This window comes from Pseudophryne corroboree, unplaced genomic scaffold (genome assembly GCF_028390025.1).
Source record: "Pseudophryne corroboree isolate aPseCor3 unplaced genomic scaffold, aPseCor3.hap2 scaffold_541, whole genome shotgun sequence".
NCBI classification, from domain to species: domain Eukaryota; kingdom Metazoa; phylum Chordata; class Amphibia; order Anura; family Myobatrachidae; genus Pseudophryne; species Pseudophryne corroboree.
Window position 1 is genome coordinate 150,998 of NW_026970142.1, and position 15,268 is coordinate 166,265.

The following is a 15,268-nucleotide window of genomic DNA, read 5'->3' on the forward strand; positions in this document are numbered from 1 at the left end:
GGCCGCTGCTCAGGCACATCTCTGTCAAGTAAAGGAGATTCAACTGAGGCAGCACAAGGGAACTCTCATCTGGGGACAACAACTGCAGGGAGAACACATATTTTCAGATGAACATGGGAGGGCAGAAGGCTGCCTAATACTGAAGCACCCCCAAACAACAAACCAAATGCAACAACTAGTGCAAGCATTCCTGGGGGAAGGCCTGCCGCAGATGGATTTGCATATGGTGATGTCATCCAAGCAGTGGGTCAAAGTTGGTTCAAACACCTTTGCAAAGTTCTATAAGTTTGATACCCTGGCTGAGGAGGACCTCCTGTTTGCTCAATCGGTGCTGCAAAGTCATCCGCACTCTCCTGCCCGTTTGGGAGCTTTGGTATAATCCCCATGGTCCTTACGGAGTCCCCAGCATCCTCTAGGACGTAAGAGAAAATAAGATTTTAAACCTACCGGTAAATCTTTTTCTCGTAGTCCGTAGAGGATGCTGGGTGCCCGTCCCAAGTGCGGTCTACTTCTGCAAGACTTGTATATAGTTATTGCTTACATAAGGGTTATATGTTAGTTTTCATCGGTCTTGGACTGATGCTATGTTGTTTTCATACTGTTAACTGGGTAGTATATCACAAGTTATACGGTGTGATTGGTGTGGCTGGTATGAATCTTGACCTTGGATTAACAAAAATCCTTTCCTCGTACTGTCCGTCTCCTCTGGGCACAGTTTCTCTAACTGAGGTATGGAGGAGGGGCATAGAGGGAGGAGCCAGTGCACACCCAGATCTAAAGTCTTTCTTAAAGTGCCCATGTCTGCTGCGGAGCCCGTCTATCCCCCATGGTCCTTACGGAGTCCCCATCATCCTCTACGGACTACGAGAAAAAAAAATTACCGGTAGGTTTAAAATGTTATTTTTTTCTCTGCAACCCACTGCTAAATTGTGCTTCCTAGCTGTTTTTTATAAAATCACTTAATTAAATCTAACTCTGATTACGTCAGAGAAGGCCAGGTACCCTACACCATAAGAGGGGGTTTGAAATTTTGACTTGTCTACTTAAAGATCACCAAAATCTGATGACAAGGTCAATTACATCCCTGGGTGGGATTGAACCACCAACCTTTTGGTTAATAGCCCATGTAAGTGCAAGAAATCCTGAAGCACTCACTCATCATGGGAAAGTACCAATGTGTTTCTTACAAAAATTCTCCAGATTATTGACTTTTTAAAGTTTTTCTAGGAAACGTTCTAGATGAATGCTTATTAGCCTTTGTCAGTATTGACTTTCGCAAGGTGTCTCTGTGGCGCAATCGGTTAGCATGTTTGGCTATTAACCAAAAGGTTGGTGGTTCAATCCCACCCAGGGATGTAATTGACCTTGTAATCAGATTTTGGTGATCTTTAAGTAGACAAGTCAAAATTTCAAAAACCCCCCTTATGGTGTAGGGTACCTGGCCTTCTCTGATGTAATCAGAGTTAGATTTGATTAAGTGATTTTATAAAAAAACAGCTAGGAAGCACAATTTAGCAGTGAGTTGCAGAGAAAAAAAATTATGCTGGCAGAAAAGTCCAATTGAGTGATTAAACAGCTCTTCATTTTCTGATTTTATGTTTATGCTAACAAATTTGCTCTCTGAAAAGTGTCCACAAAGCCAAGTCTCTGATTAACACCTTTGTAGGAATGGTTTTTCACCTATTACTGAATTAAACTTGCTTCATTGGAAAGGCATCAAAGATGCATCCTCATTTCAATGTCTACTGAAATAATACAGGTTGACACCAGGAAACGTCACTGCATCCTTGCTGCTTCCTCATGGGGAAGTCTGTTTAATGTGAAAACAAGGTGATATCTAATCAGCACACAGGTAAGGAATTAAGAAAATCTTTCTTTATGGGTGAAGATGTTTCTCACAAATTGTTGTCCCAATGCATCATTGAAATTCAAGATGGAAGATGATTTTCATATATCACTTGTACATTTTGCATTGCTCTTCTGGTGACAATGTAGTTTGTTTTTGTCAATTACCATTTCAGTAATAGGGTAAAGAAAATTAAGTGGATTTTTTAAAGAAAACAATGCTGTCAATATACTATTAAAACAAATTAAAATGATAAAAGTTATTGTACTTTAAGTAAAAATAAAAGTGCCAAAATATCAATCCCAGTTTTTGATTACTTTAATTATAAAAAAAAAAAAATGCACATAGCAGAGGATAGTTTCGATCAATCGACCTCTGGGTTATGGGCCCAGCATGCTTCCATTGCACTACTCTGCTGCTCATGGAAGTGTCAGAGATCCTGAAGACTAAATTGATTAAAGGCCTTAAAGTACTGGACTATAAGGAAAGACTTACTAGGCTGAATATTTATACACTAGAAAAGAGGTGCCTAAGAGGAGATATTATTAATATCTTCAAATATGTAAAGATACATAACAAAGAGTTATCAGAGGAATTATTTATTAAAAGAACACGTGGTCACTCGCTGCGACTGGAGGAAAGTTCAGAACGCAATGGAGGAAAGGTTTCTTCACTGTTAGGGCAATCAGGATGTGGAATTCCCTGCCAGGGAAGGTGGTAATGGCGGACTCTGTAATTGGATTTAAAAAAGGAATGGATACATTTCTGAATGAAAAAGCTATCCAAGGTTATAATACTTAAAATATCAACATGGTTAATCCGGGGGTAACATGAGTTATAGTAGCTAACTAGTCATAAAACATTATTCAGCAAGTATGTAGAATCATCACAACTTAAAACAGGTTGAACACGATGGGCAATTTGCCTCTATTCAACCTCAAAAACTATGTTACTATATTACTATGTTATTGTAGTATACAGAACACCACAATGCAATGAGCAGTGATAGTGAGCACTGATGAGGATACTAGAACTGACACTGAGCAGCAAGATGCAGCACTGGACTATTAGTAATGTACTGTATTATGCTGAGCAACACAATGCAGCACAAGACAATGAACAGTGATACTGAGCACTGATGAGGATACTACTGAGAACTGACACTGAGCAGGAGAGACACACTACTAGTATTACTGAGCAGCAATAAGTAACCACTGATACTGAGCACTGATATTGAGATTTCCACTGAGAGAACATAGCCACGTCCTCTCCGCTCTCTCTTCAATGCACGAGTAAAAATGGCAGCAACGCGCAGCTCTTTATATGGAATCCGAATCTCGCGAGAATCCGACAGCGGGATGATGACATTTTCCCTTGTTCAGGTTTTCCGAGTCAGGCGGGAACAACCGAGCCTGCCTCGGACCAGTGTAAACCACGTGGAGTTCGTGGGGAATTCGGTTCTCGGAGAACCGAACCCGCTCCTCTCTACCTTATACCCTATCAATTTTTTTATTTTCAATCTAAGCCCCTGCAGTTTTCTGTAAGCATCTGCTTCGCTATGATGATCAACAAGTCACAAGGGCAAACACTCAGGGTTTGAGGCGTAGATCTTAGGACCAGCTGCTACAAGCATGGCAGAGGTGTCACTATCACTGGTGACACCCAGAGAGGTGGCGAGGGAGATTGTAATGCAGTGCGCGCAGATAAGCAGTGCAATGGTAAAAAGGAGGCATGGTTTCATAGGTAGGGGCGTGGCCTGGTGGCCTGAATCTACATTTTGTTGCTCCGGGTGTCCCGGGGGTTGGGGGCTGCACCCGGGGACTAGTGTGTGAGCGGTGCTGGCTCCTGCAAAGTGACAGGGCATGGCCACCCAGCATGACGCCTCCCTTCTTGACCATGCTGTAATTGCAGTCGCACTGCAGTTCAGCGTGATCATAAAAAATGGTGTAGGCTCCTGCTGGTGCAGACTGTATGTGCGCGCAGGAAGCCGCCACCATTTTTGTGATCACAGCGGCTGAATGTGATGTCATACAGTCGCTGTGACCACGCCCCCTGTGTCTCCTCCGTTGCAGACCCCATTTTGAAGCCTTGCCCCCGCACCGCTCCATCCCTGACTTGGAAATGGAGTGTTGCTGACCCACCTCTCCCCCCCTTCCCCGCCCCGATTGACAGGCAGAGGCGATCACATTCTCTGCGGGGTGCCGCAGAAAATGCAGGCACATGCGTATGCTCTTAGCAATTTTTGCAGTTGGATCGCTTATTGTGATTGCAATCCAACCTGAATCAGGCCCTATTACCTATCACAATGCGCTGCGGGCAGTACAAAATTGGGTTAATATAGGAGAAAACCCCCCAGACCTGTGCTCCTTAACTGTACCTGGTGGCTAGTGGAGCGGCTGCCCAGTAATCAGTGTCCACCGCAGTACGCACACGGCCCACCCCCTACGGCCTCGCTCCCCTTCAGCAGCGGCCTCGTGATCCGGAAGGGTGGTGTGTGTGTGACTGACCTTAGGATGAAACCGGAGCCTCCGCTGCAGTGACCCAGCAACCAGGGCACGGGAGTATACAGCGCCGCTGGGAGTGATGAAGCTGCAGTAAAGATGTCTATTAGACCTAGCCTGCTGCAGCCCTTGTAGATTCTCATAAAACAAGTTCTTCTTTTCTTGTCAAAATTAATAGCTAAGAATAGGCTGCCTGAGGCAGGCCCCTGTTAATTGGCCTGCTACTGAAGGCACCAACTACAAACTGAGCTCCCTGTTCATGGAAGCGGGGTTATAGAGGAGAATGCACTGAGCTTCTTGGGAACAGTCAAAAGCTTTGAGCCGGTTGGTGCCTCAGATCAAGATCCTACTCTACACCCCAATGTGAATCCTTGTGGAGTCCAGTGTACCCCACAGAAGAAATTAATGTGTCACACCCATTGGCAGCAACCTTAGAATAGCTGCTGACGGGCACAATTGAGAAAGGAAGGGGGGGGACATTTGAATCCAGCACATAGATGCAATTCAAATATGTAATTCGTACCTTCCTATTTTAAAATATAATGGATGAACCTCACCCTGTGAGAACAATCTTCATGATCAAGAGATCTCATATGCAAAATAAATATGAGTTGGGATAGGGCTGGGGAGGGCTGCTCGGGCAGCACCTCCCCCGTCAAGTTAAGGAGATTCAACTGAGGAAGCACAAGGGAACTCTCGTCTGGGGACAACAACTGCAGGGAGACCACATCTTTTCAGATGAACATGGGAGGGAGGAAGGCTGCCTAATACTGAAGCACCATATGCAACAACTAGTACAAGCATTCCTGGGGGAAGGTCTGCAGCAGACGGATTTGCATACGGTGATGTTATCCAAGCAGTGGGCCAAAGTTGACTGGAACCCTCATCTGCATATGAAAAGAGAAAAGGGGCATGCAGGGCATGGCGGCCTTTTGCAGTGCTTGGATGACCCCTAGTTCACATTAAACACCCCCACCCTCCTTTGGTGTGGGGCTCATGTTGGCCATGCCCCATCCCCTGAAGCATTCAAGCTGATTTCTTGCAGCAGCTGGGCACTGTAACAGCTCCAGAGCTGTTCTGTAAGGCAAGTAAAAGGGTGTGGGCCCTGCAGCACCACCTGTAGTTCGCATTGTGCGTTGGAAGGCACAAAGTAAGCAGACGGGAGGAGAAGTCAGGATAGTGCGCAAGGGCATTCTTTTCTCTTAGTCCGTAGAGGATGCTGGGGTCACATTAAGAACCATGGGGTATAGACGGGATCCGCAAGAGACATGGGCACTTTAAGACTTTCAAAGGGTGTGAACTGGCTCCTCCCTCTATGCCCCTCCTCCAGACTCCAGTTATAGGAACTGTGCCCAGGGAGACGGACATTTCGAGGAAAGGATTTATTGTTAAACTAAGGTGAGCATCTTACCAGCTCACACCTTAAACATGCCGCAGAACGTGGCATTCAACAGAACACAAGCCAACGGCATGAACAATTGCAGCAAAAAGCTGACCAGAACCATAACACAACATGTGTATAACCACAAGTAATAACTGCAGACACAGTATGGACTGGGACGGGTGCCCAGCATCCTCTACAGACTAAGAGAAAAGGATTTACCGGTAGGTATTAAAATCCTATTTTCTCATACGACCTAGAGGATGCTGGGGTCACATTAAGAACCATGGGGTTATACCAAAGCTCTTGAACGGGTGGGAGAGTGCGTACGACTCTGCAGCACCGAATGACCCAACTTAAGGTTATCATCAGCCAAGGTATCAAACTTGTAAAACTTAGCAAAAGTGTTTACTAAATAGCTGCTCGGCAAAGTTGCAATGCCGAGACTCCCCGACCAGCTGCCCAGGATGAACCCACCTTTCTAGTAGAATGGGTCTTCACCTACTTCAGTAACGGCAATCCTGCCGTGGAACGAGCATGCTGAATCTTACCACAGATCCAGCGCATAATGGTCTGCATGGAAGCAGGACACCAAATCCTGTTGGGAGCATACAGGACAAACAGAGCCTCTGTTTTCCTAATCTGAACCGTTCTGGTGACATACATTTTCAAAGTTCTGACCACAGCCAGAGACTTTGACTCAACGAAGGTGTCAGTGGCCAAAGGCACCATGTGGAAAGATGAACCACCTTCGGCAGAAATTGTTGACGTGTCCTCAATTCTGCTCTATCTTCATGAAAGATCAAATAAAGGCTCTTGTGATACTGCATGGTTTGTACTGTTTTCCATGTGCTCCCAGACCTTTAAGCAAGTAGCATGGTCAAGAAAGTTCTGTTTGAAAAGAAACAACATTTACTGTCATTGTTATGCAAATAAACTTACATTAAAGCTAACAAGAAAGCACACTCGTTCTGTCTTTAAACTGATAAAAGAAACCCCAATAATATGGGGCATGCAAAAATTGAGATAAAACTCAGTTTTGCTCCTCTCCACGGAAATCTTTAATAAAAGGCGAAATATTTGTTAGTTCTGGAGAGAAACCAGAGCATGACCAAGATTCCACCTGTCGCCTGAGTGCCATGCCAGCAGTTCTCATTCAGCTGAAAGTGAGCACCCAATTTGAATGAAAGAAAGCAGATTTCTCACCAGGCTTCCCCTTGCTATAAACATGGTTTGTACTCTTTTCCATGTGCTCCCAGATCTTTCAAGCAATTAGTGTGGTCAAGAAAGTTCTGTTTGAAAAGAAACAAACATTTACTGTCATTTCTATGCAAATGAGCTTACATTAAAGCACACTCGTTCTATCTTTAAACCGATAAAATAAAACCCCAATAAGATGGGGCATGCAAAAATTGAGATAAAACTCAGTTTTGCTCCTCTCCACGGAAATCTTTAGTAAAAGGCGAAAGATTTGTTCGTTCTGAAGAGAAACCAGAACATGACCAAGATTCCACCTGTCGCCTGAGTGCCATGCCAGCAGTCCTCATTCAGCTCAAAGTGAGCACCCAATTTGAAAGAAAGAAAGCAGATTTCTCACCAGGCTTCCCCTTGCTATAAACATGGTTTGTACTCTTTTCCATGTGCTCCCAGATCTTTCAAGCAATTAGTATAGTCAAGAAAGTTCTGTTTGAAAAGAAACAAACATTTACTGTCATTTCTATGCAAATGAGCTTACATTAAAGCACACTCGTTCTATCTTTAAACCGATAAAAGAAACCCCAATAAGACGGAGCATGCAAAAATTGAGATAAAACTCAGTTTTGCTCCTCTCCACGGAAATCTTTAGTAAAAGGCGAAAGATCTGTTCGTTTTGAAGAGAAACCAGAGCATGACCAAGATTCCACCTGTCGCCTGAGTGCCATGCCAGCAATCCTCATTCAGCTCAAAGTGAGCACCCAATTTGAAAGAAAGAAAGCAGATTTCTCACCAGGCTTCCCCTTGCTATAAACATGGTTTGTACTCTTTTCCATGTGCTCCCAGATCTTTCAAGCAATTAGTGTGGTCAAGAAAGTTCTGTTTGAAAAGAAACAAACATTTACTGTCATTTCTATGCAAATGAGCTTACATTAAAGCACACTCGTTCTATCTTTAAACCGATAAAATAAAATCCCAATAAGATGGGGCATGCAAAAATTGAGATAAAACTCAGTTTTGCTCCTCTCCACGGAAATCTTTAGTAAAAGGCGAAAGATTTGTTCGTTCTGAAGAGAAACCAGAACATGACCAAGATTCCACCTGTCGCCTGAGTGCCATGCCAGCAGTCCTCATTCAGCTCAAAGTGAGCACCCAATTTGAAAGAAAGAAAGCAGATTTCTCACCAGGCTTCCCCTTGCTATAAACATGGTTTGTACTCTTTTCCATGTGCTCCCAGATCTTTCAAGCATTTAGTATAGTCAAGAAAGTTCTGTTTGAAAAGAAACAAACATTTACTGTCATTTCTATGCAAATGAGCTTACATTAAAGCACACTCGTTCTATCTTTAAACCGATAAAAGAAACCCCAATAAGACGGAGCATGCAAAAATTGAGATAAAACTCAGTTTTGCTCCTCTCCACGGAAATCTTTAGTAAAAGGCGAAAGATCTGTTCGTTTTGAAGAGAAACCAGAGTATGACTAAGATTCCACCTGTCGCCTGAGTGCCATGCCAGCAGTCCTCATTCAGCGCAAAGTGAGCACCCAATTTGAAAGAAAGAAAGCAGATTTCTCACCAGGCTTCCCCTTGCTATAAGCATGGTTTGTACTCTTTTCCATGTGCTCCCAGATCTTTCAAGCAATTAGAATGGTCAAGAAAGTTCTGCTTGAAAAGAAACAGACATTTATAGTCATTGTTATGCAAATAAACTTACATTAAAGCTAACAAGAAACTGATAAAAGAAACCCCAATAATATGGGGCATGCAAAAATTGAGATAAAACTCAGTTTTGCTCCTCTCCACAGAAATCTTTAATAAAAGGCGAAAGATTTGTTCGTTCTGAAGAGAAACCAGAGCATGACCAAGATTCCACCTGTCGCCTAAATGCTGTGCCAGCAGTCCTCATTCAGATCAAAGTGAGCGCCCAACTTGAAAGTAAGCAGATTTCTCACCTGGCTTCTCCTTGCTATAAGCATGGTTTGTACTGTATTCCATGTGCTCCCAGATCTTTCAAGCAAGTAGCATGGTCAAGAAAGTTCTGTTTGAAAAGAAACAAACATTTACTGTCATTTCTATGCAAATGAGCTTACATTAAAGCACACTCATTCTATCTTTAAACCGATAAAAGAAACCCCAAAAAGATGGGGCATGCAAAAATTGAGATAAAACTCGGTTTTGCTCCTCTCCACGGAAATCTTTAATAAAAGGCGAAAGATTTGTTCGTTCTGAAGAGAAACCAGAGCATGACCAAGATTTTTATCTGAAAATATGTGTTCTCCCTGCAGTTGTTGTCCCCAGATGAGAGTTCCCTTGTGCTGCCTCAGTTGAATCTCCTTTACTTGACAGAGATGTGCCTGAGCAGCGGCCCTCCCCAGCCCTATCCCAAATCATACTTATTTTGCATAGGAGATACCATGGTCATGAAGATTGTTCTCCCAGGGTGAGGTTCATTCATTGCATTCTGGGTATGCTGACCCCTGTGATTTTCCCAAATGTGGGAAACTCGCTTTTATACCCTTGTGCACTATCCTGACTTCTCCTCCTGTCTGCTTACTTTGTGCCTTCCAATGCACAATGCAAACTACAGGTAGTGCTGCAGGGCCCACACCCTTTTACTTGCCTTACAGAGCAGCTCTGGAGCTGATACAGTGCCAAGCTGCTGCAAGAAATCAGCTTGAATGCTTCAGGGGATGGGGCATGGCCAACATGAGCCCCACACCGAAGGAGGGTGGGTGTGTTTAATGCGAACTAAGGGTCATCCAAGCGCCGCAAAAGGCCGCCATGCCCTGCATACCCCTTTTCTCTTTTCATATGCAGATGAGGGTTCCAGCCAACTTTGGCCCACTGCTTGGATGACATCACCGTATGCAAATCCGTCTTCTGCAGAACTTCCCCCAGGAATGCTTGCACTAGTTGTTGCATTTGGTTTGTTGTTTGGGGGTGCTTCAGTATTAGGCAGCCTTCTGCCCTCCCATGTTCATCTGAAAATATGTGTTCTCCCTGCAGTTGTTGTCCCCAGATGAGAGTTCCCTTGTGCTGCCTCAGTTGAATCTCCTTTACTTGACAGAGATGTGCATGAGCAGTGGCCCTCCCCAGCCCTATCCCAAATCATACTTATTTTGCATAGGAGATACCATGGTCATGAAGATTGTTCTCCCAGGGTGAGGTTCATTCATTGCATTTTGGGTATGCTGACCCCTGTGATTTACCCAAATGTGGGAAACTCGACTGCATTATTTGTGGTAGTGGGGGACTGTGTTTGTGCTTTCCTCTGGTCAGCTCTGTTAAAACTCAGATTTCTTTGTCTCAGATTTTCCTCTAGCCTTGTTCTTCTTTCGAGAGTTCCCTTGTGCTGCCTCAGGTGGATCTCCTTCACTTGACAGGGGGGTGCCCGAGCAGCGACCCTCCCCAGCTCTAGCCCAACTCCTACTTACCTGCCAGGTGAGATGCTATGATCAGGAAGGTGCTTCTCCCAGGGCAAGGCTCACCCATTGCACTCTGGGTGTGCTGCTCCTACGATTTCCCCAAATGTGGGACACTTGACTGCATAATTTGTGTTTCCTCTGGTCGGCTCTCGTATAATTCAGATCTCTTTGTCTCAGGTCTTTCTCCAGCCTAGTTTGCTGTCTGTTTCCACTTCTTTTATCTTGAGCCCCTCCCTTCTATACCCTTGTGCACTATCCTGACTTCTCCTCCCGTCTGCTTACTTTGTGCCTTCCAATGCACAATGCAAACTACAGGTAGTGCTGCAGGGCCCACACAATCTTTTACTTGCCTTAAAGAGCAGCTCTGGAGCTGTTACAGTGCCCAGCTGCTGCAAGAAATCAGCTTGAATGCTTCAGGGGATGGGGCATGGCCAACATGAGCCCCACACCAAAGGTGGGTGGGGGTGTTTAATGCGAACTAGGGGTAATCCAAGCACCGCAAAAGGCCGCCATGCCCTGCACGCCCCTTTTCTCTTTTCATATGCAGATGAGGGTTGAAGCCAACTTTGACCCACTGCTTGGATGACATCACCATATGCAAATCCATCTCCTGCAGGCCTTGCCCCAGGAATGCTTGCACTAGTTGTTGCATTTGGTTTGTTGTTTGGGGGTGCTTCAGTATTAGGCAGCCTTCTGCCCTCCCATGTTCATCTGAAAATATGTGTTCTCCCTGCAGTTGTTGTCCCCAGATGAGAGTTCCCTTGTGCTGCCTCAGTTGAATCTCCTTTACTTGACAGAGATGTGCCTGAGCAGCGGCCCTCCCAGCCCTATCCCAAATCATACTTATTTTGCATAGGAGACACCATGGTCATGAAGATTGTTCACCCAGGGTGAGGTTCATTCATTGCATTCTGGGTATGCTGACCCCTGTGATTTCCCCAAATGTGGGAAACTCGCCTGCATTTTTTGTGGTAGTGGGGGACTGTGTTTGTGTTTTCCTCTGGTCAGCTCTGGTAAAAGTCAGATTTCTTTGTCTCATATATTCCTCTAGCCTTGTTCTTCTTTCGAGAGTTCCCTTGTGCTGCCTCAGTTGGATCTCCTTCACTTGACAGGGGGGTGCCCGAGCAGTGACCCTCCCCAGCTCTAGCCCAACTCCTACTTACCTGCCAGGTGAGATACTATGATCATGAAGGTGCTTCTCCCAGGGCAAGGCTCACCCATTGCACTCTGGGTGTGCTGCTCCTGTGATTTCCCCAAATGTGGGAAACTTGATTGCATAATTTGTGTTTCCCCTGGTCGGCTCTCGTATAATTCAGATCTCTTTGTCTCAGGTCTCTCTCCAGCCTAGTTTGCTGTCTGTTTCCACTTCTCTTTTCTGGAGCCACTCCCTTCTATGCCCTTGCGCACTATCCTGACTTCTCCCGTCTGCTTACTTTGTGCCTTCCAACGCACAATGCGAACTACAGGTAGTGCTGCAGGGCCCACACCCTTTTAGTTGCCTTACAGAGCAGCTCTGGAGCTGTTACAGTGCCCAGCTGCTGCAAGAAATCAGCTTGAATGCTTCAGGGGCTGGGGCATAGCCAACATGAGCCCCACACCAAAGGAGGGTGGGGGTGTTTAATGCGAACTAGGGGTCATCCAAGCACCGCAAAAGGCCGCCATGCCCTGCATGCCCCTTTTCTCTTTTCATATGCAGATGAGGGTTCCAGCCAACTTTGGCCCACTGCTTGGATGACATCACCGTATGCAAATCCGTCTGCTGCAGACCTTCCCCCAGGAATGCTTGTACTAGTTGTTGCATATGGTTTGATATTTGATGGTGCTTCAGTATTAGGCAGCCTTCCGCCCTCCCATGTTCATCTGAAAAGATGTGGTCTCCCTGCAGTTGTTGTCCCCAGACGAGAGTTCCCTTGTGCTTCCTCAGTTGAATCTCCTTAACTTGATGGGGGAGGGGCTGCCCGAGCAGCCACCCTCCCCAGCCCTATCCCAACTCATACTTATTTTGCATATGAGATCTCTTGATCATGAAGATTGTTCTCACAGGGTGAAGTTCATCCATTATATTTTAAAATAGGAAGGTACAAATTACATATTTGAATTGCATCTATGTGCTGCATTCAAATGTCCCCCCCCCCCCTTCCTTTCTCAATTGTGCCCATCAGCAGCTATTCTAAGGTTGCTGCCAATGGGTGTGACACATTAATTTCTTCTGTGGGGTACACAGGACTCCACAAGGATTCACATTGGGGTGTAGAGTAGGAACTTGATCTGAGGCACCAACCGACTCAAAGCTTTTGACTGTTCCCAAGATGCTCAGCGCATCCTCCTCTATAACCCCGCTTCCATGAACAGGGAGCTCAGTTTGTAGTTGGTGCCTTCAGTAGCAGGCCACTTAACAGGGGCCTGCCTCAGGAAGCCAATTCTTAGCTATTCATTCTGACAAGAAAAGAAGAACTTGTTTTATGAGAATCTACAAGGGCTGCAGCAGGCTAGGTCTAATAGACATCTTTACTGCAGCTTCATCACTCCCAGCGGCGCTGTATACTCCCGTGCCCTGGTTGCTGGGTCACTGCAGCGGAGGCTCCGGTTTCTTCCTAAGGTCAGTCACACACACACCGCCCTTCCGGATCACGAGGCCGCTGATGAAGGGGAGCGTGGCCGTAGGGGGTGGACCGTGTGCGCACTGGCGTGGACACTGATTACTGGGCAGCCGCTCCACGAGCCACCAGGTACAGTTAAGGAGCACAGGTCTGGGGGTTTTTCTCCTATATTAAACCAATTTTGTACTGCCCGCAGCGCATTGTGATAGGTAATAGGGCCTGATTCAGGTTGGATTGCAATCACAATAAGTGATCCAACTGCAAAAATTGCTAAGAGCATACGCATGTGCCTGCATTTTCTGCGGCACCCCGCAGAGAATGCGATCGCCTCTGCCTGTCAATCGGGGCAGGGGGGGAGAGGGGGGTCAGCAACACTCCATTTCCAAGTCAGGGATGGAGCGGTGCGGGGGCAAGGCTTCAAAATGGGGTCTGCAATGGAGGAGACACAGGGGGCGTGGTCACAGCAGCTGTATGACATCACATTCAGCCGCTGTGATCACAAAAATGGTGGCGGCTTCCTGCGCGCACATACAGTCTGCACCAGCAGGAGGCTACACCATTTTTTATGATCACGCTGAACTGCAGTGCGACTGCAATTACAGCATGGTCAAGAAGGGAGGCGTCATGCTGGGTGGCCATAAGAGATGAGCGGGTTCGGTTCCTCGGAATCCGAACCCGCCCGAACTTCACCCTTTTTTGCTCGGGTCCGAGCAGACTCGGATCCTCTCGCCTTGCTCGGTTAACCCGAGCGCGCCCGAACGTCATCATCCCGCTGTCGGATTCTCACGAGACTTGGATTCTATATAAGGAGCCGCGCGTCGCCGCCATTTTCACACGTGCATTGAGATTGATAGGGAGAGGACGTGGCTGGCGTCCTCTCCGTTTAGATTAGAAGATAGAGACGAGTGACATTTGATTTACTACTAATTTGGGGAGCAGTTGAACTTGTCAGGAGTACTCAGTAGTGCAGAGTTTTGCTGATAGTGACCACCAGTTTTATTATTTATAATCCGTTCTCTGCCTGAAAAAAAACGATACACATACCATATCTGTGCTCAGCCTCAGTGTGCTGCATGATATATCATCTATGTATATCTGACTGTGCTGAGTGCTCACTGCTCACACAGCTTAATTGTGGGGGAGACTGGGGAGCAGTTATAGCAGGAGTACAGTGCACACTTTTGCTGCCAGTGTGACCACCAGTATATTGTCTGCCTGAAAAAGTTAAACACTCCTGTGGTGTTTTTTTTTTATTCTATAAATGCATTCTGCTGACAGTGTCCAGCAGGTCCGTCATACATATATTATATAAATATTTACCTGCAGTAGTGTTATATTTTTTTTTCATCTTTATCATCTCTATATTAGCAGACGCAGTACGGTAGTCCACGGCTGTGGCTATCTCTGTGTCGTCAGTGCTCGTCCATAATTGTATACCTACCTACCTGTGGTGGTTTTTTTTTTTCTATCTTCTTCATACTAGTAGTTTAGGAGTCTACTGACAGTGTCCACCAGGTCCATCATTATATTATATACCTACAGTAGTAATATATTTATTATATTATCTATACTAGCAGACGCAGTACGGTAGTCCACGGCTGTGGCTATCTCTGTGTCGTCAGTGCTCGTCCATAATTGTATACCTACCTACCTGTGGTGGGTTTTTTTTTTAATCTTCTTCATACTAGTAGTTTAGCAGTCTGCTGACAGTGTCCACCAGGTCCGTCATTATATTATATACCTACAGTAGTAATATATTTATTATATTATCTATACTAGCAGATGCAGTACGGTAGTCCACGGCTGTACCTACCTCTGTGTCGTCAGTGCTCGTCCATAATTGTATACCTACCTGTGGTGGGGTTTTTTTTTCTATCTTCTTCATACTAGTAGTTTAGGAGTCTGCTGACAGTGTCCACCAGGTCCGTCATTATATTATATACCTACAGTAGTAATATATTTAGTATATTATCTATACTAGCAGACGCAGTACGGTAGTCCACGGCTGTACCTACCTCTGTGTCGTCACTCGTCCATAATTGTATACCTAACTGTGGTGTTTTTTTTTTTCTATCTTCTTCATACTAGTAGTTTAGCAGTCTGCTGACAGTGTCCACCAGGTCCGTCATTATATTATATATACCTACAGTAGTTATATATTTTTTTTTTTATATCATTAATTATCATCTCTATACTAGCAGACGCAGTACGGTAGGCCACGGCTGTGGCTATCTCTGTGTCGTCAGTGCTCGTCCATAATTGTATACCTACCTACCTGTGGTGGAAGTTTTTTTCTATCTTCTTCATACTAGTAGTTTAGCAG

General features: G+C 45.4%; 11 non-coding genes and 1 pseudogene across 11 annotated transcripts; 5 read left to right on the forward strand and 7 right to left on the reverse strand.

Annotated features, from left to right (window-relative positions):
* Positions 1-6,721: 6,721 nt before the first annotated feature.
* Positions 6,722-6,837, reverse strand: LOC135032296 (U5 spliceosomal RNA). Its single transcript, XR_010227838.1, has one exon. It is a non-coding gene; the product is annotated as a U5 spliceosomal RNA (small nuclear RNA).
* A 275-nt stretch (positions 6,838-7,112) lies between these two features.
* Positions 7,113-7,228, reverse strand: LOC135032266 (U5 spliceosomal RNA). The gene has a single exon (XR_010227809.1). It is a non-coding gene; the product is annotated as a U5 spliceosomal RNA (small nuclear RNA).
* A 274-nt stretch (positions 7,229-7,502) lies between these two features.
* Positions 7,503-7,618, reverse strand: LOC135032282 (U5 spliceosomal RNA). The gene has a single exon (XR_010227824.1). It is a non-coding gene; the product is annotated as a U5 spliceosomal RNA (small nuclear RNA).
* Positions 7,619-7,893: 275 nt separating this feature from the next.
* Positions 7,894-8,009, reverse strand: LOC135032274 (U5 spliceosomal RNA). The gene has a single exon (XR_010227816.1). It is a non-coding gene; the product is annotated as a U5 spliceosomal RNA (small nuclear RNA).
* A 274-nt stretch (positions 8,010-8,283) lies between these two features.
* On the reverse strand, positions 8,284-8,399 carry LOC135032273 (U5 spliceosomal RNA). The gene has a single exon (XR_010227815.1). It is a non-coding gene; the product is annotated as a U5 spliceosomal RNA (small nuclear RNA).
* A 264-nt stretch (positions 8,400-8,663) lies between these two features.
* LOC135032293 (U5 spliceosomal RNA) lies at positions 8,664-8,779 on the reverse strand. The gene has a single exon (XR_010227835.1). It is a non-coding gene; the product is annotated as a U5 spliceosomal RNA (small nuclear RNA).
* A 270-nt stretch (positions 8,780-9,049) lies between these two features.
* Positions 9,050-9,165, reverse strand: LOC135032281 (U5 spliceosomal RNA). The gene has a single exon (XR_010227823.1). It is a non-coding gene; the product is annotated as a U5 spliceosomal RNA (small nuclear RNA).
* Positions 9,166-9,309: 144 nt separating this feature from the next.
* LOC135032260 (U1 spliceosomal RNA) lies at positions 9,310-9,437 on the forward strand (annotated as a pseudogene).
* Positions 9,438-10,030: 593 nt separating this feature from the next.
* LOC135032135 (U1 spliceosomal RNA) lies at positions 10,031-10,194 on the forward strand. The gene has a single exon (XR_010227690.1). It is a non-coding gene; the product is annotated as a U1 spliceosomal RNA (small nuclear RNA).
* Positions 10,195-10,346: 152 nt separating this feature from the next.
* LOC135032207 (U1 spliceosomal RNA) lies at positions 10,347-10,509 on the forward strand. The gene has a single exon (XR_010227757.1). It is a non-coding gene; the product is annotated as a U1 spliceosomal RNA (small nuclear RNA).
* Positions 10,510-11,184: 675 nt separating this feature from the next.
* LOC135032163 (U1 spliceosomal RNA) lies at positions 11,185-11,348 on the forward strand. The gene has a single exon (XR_010227717.1). It is a non-coding gene; the product is annotated as a U1 spliceosomal RNA (small nuclear RNA).
* Positions 11,349-11,500: 152 nt separating this feature from the next.
* LOC135032224 (U1 spliceosomal RNA) lies at positions 11,501-11,663 on the forward strand. The gene has a single exon (XR_010227773.1). It is a non-coding gene; the product is annotated as a U1 spliceosomal RNA (small nuclear RNA).
* Positions 11,664-15,268: the final 3,605 nt, after the last annotated feature.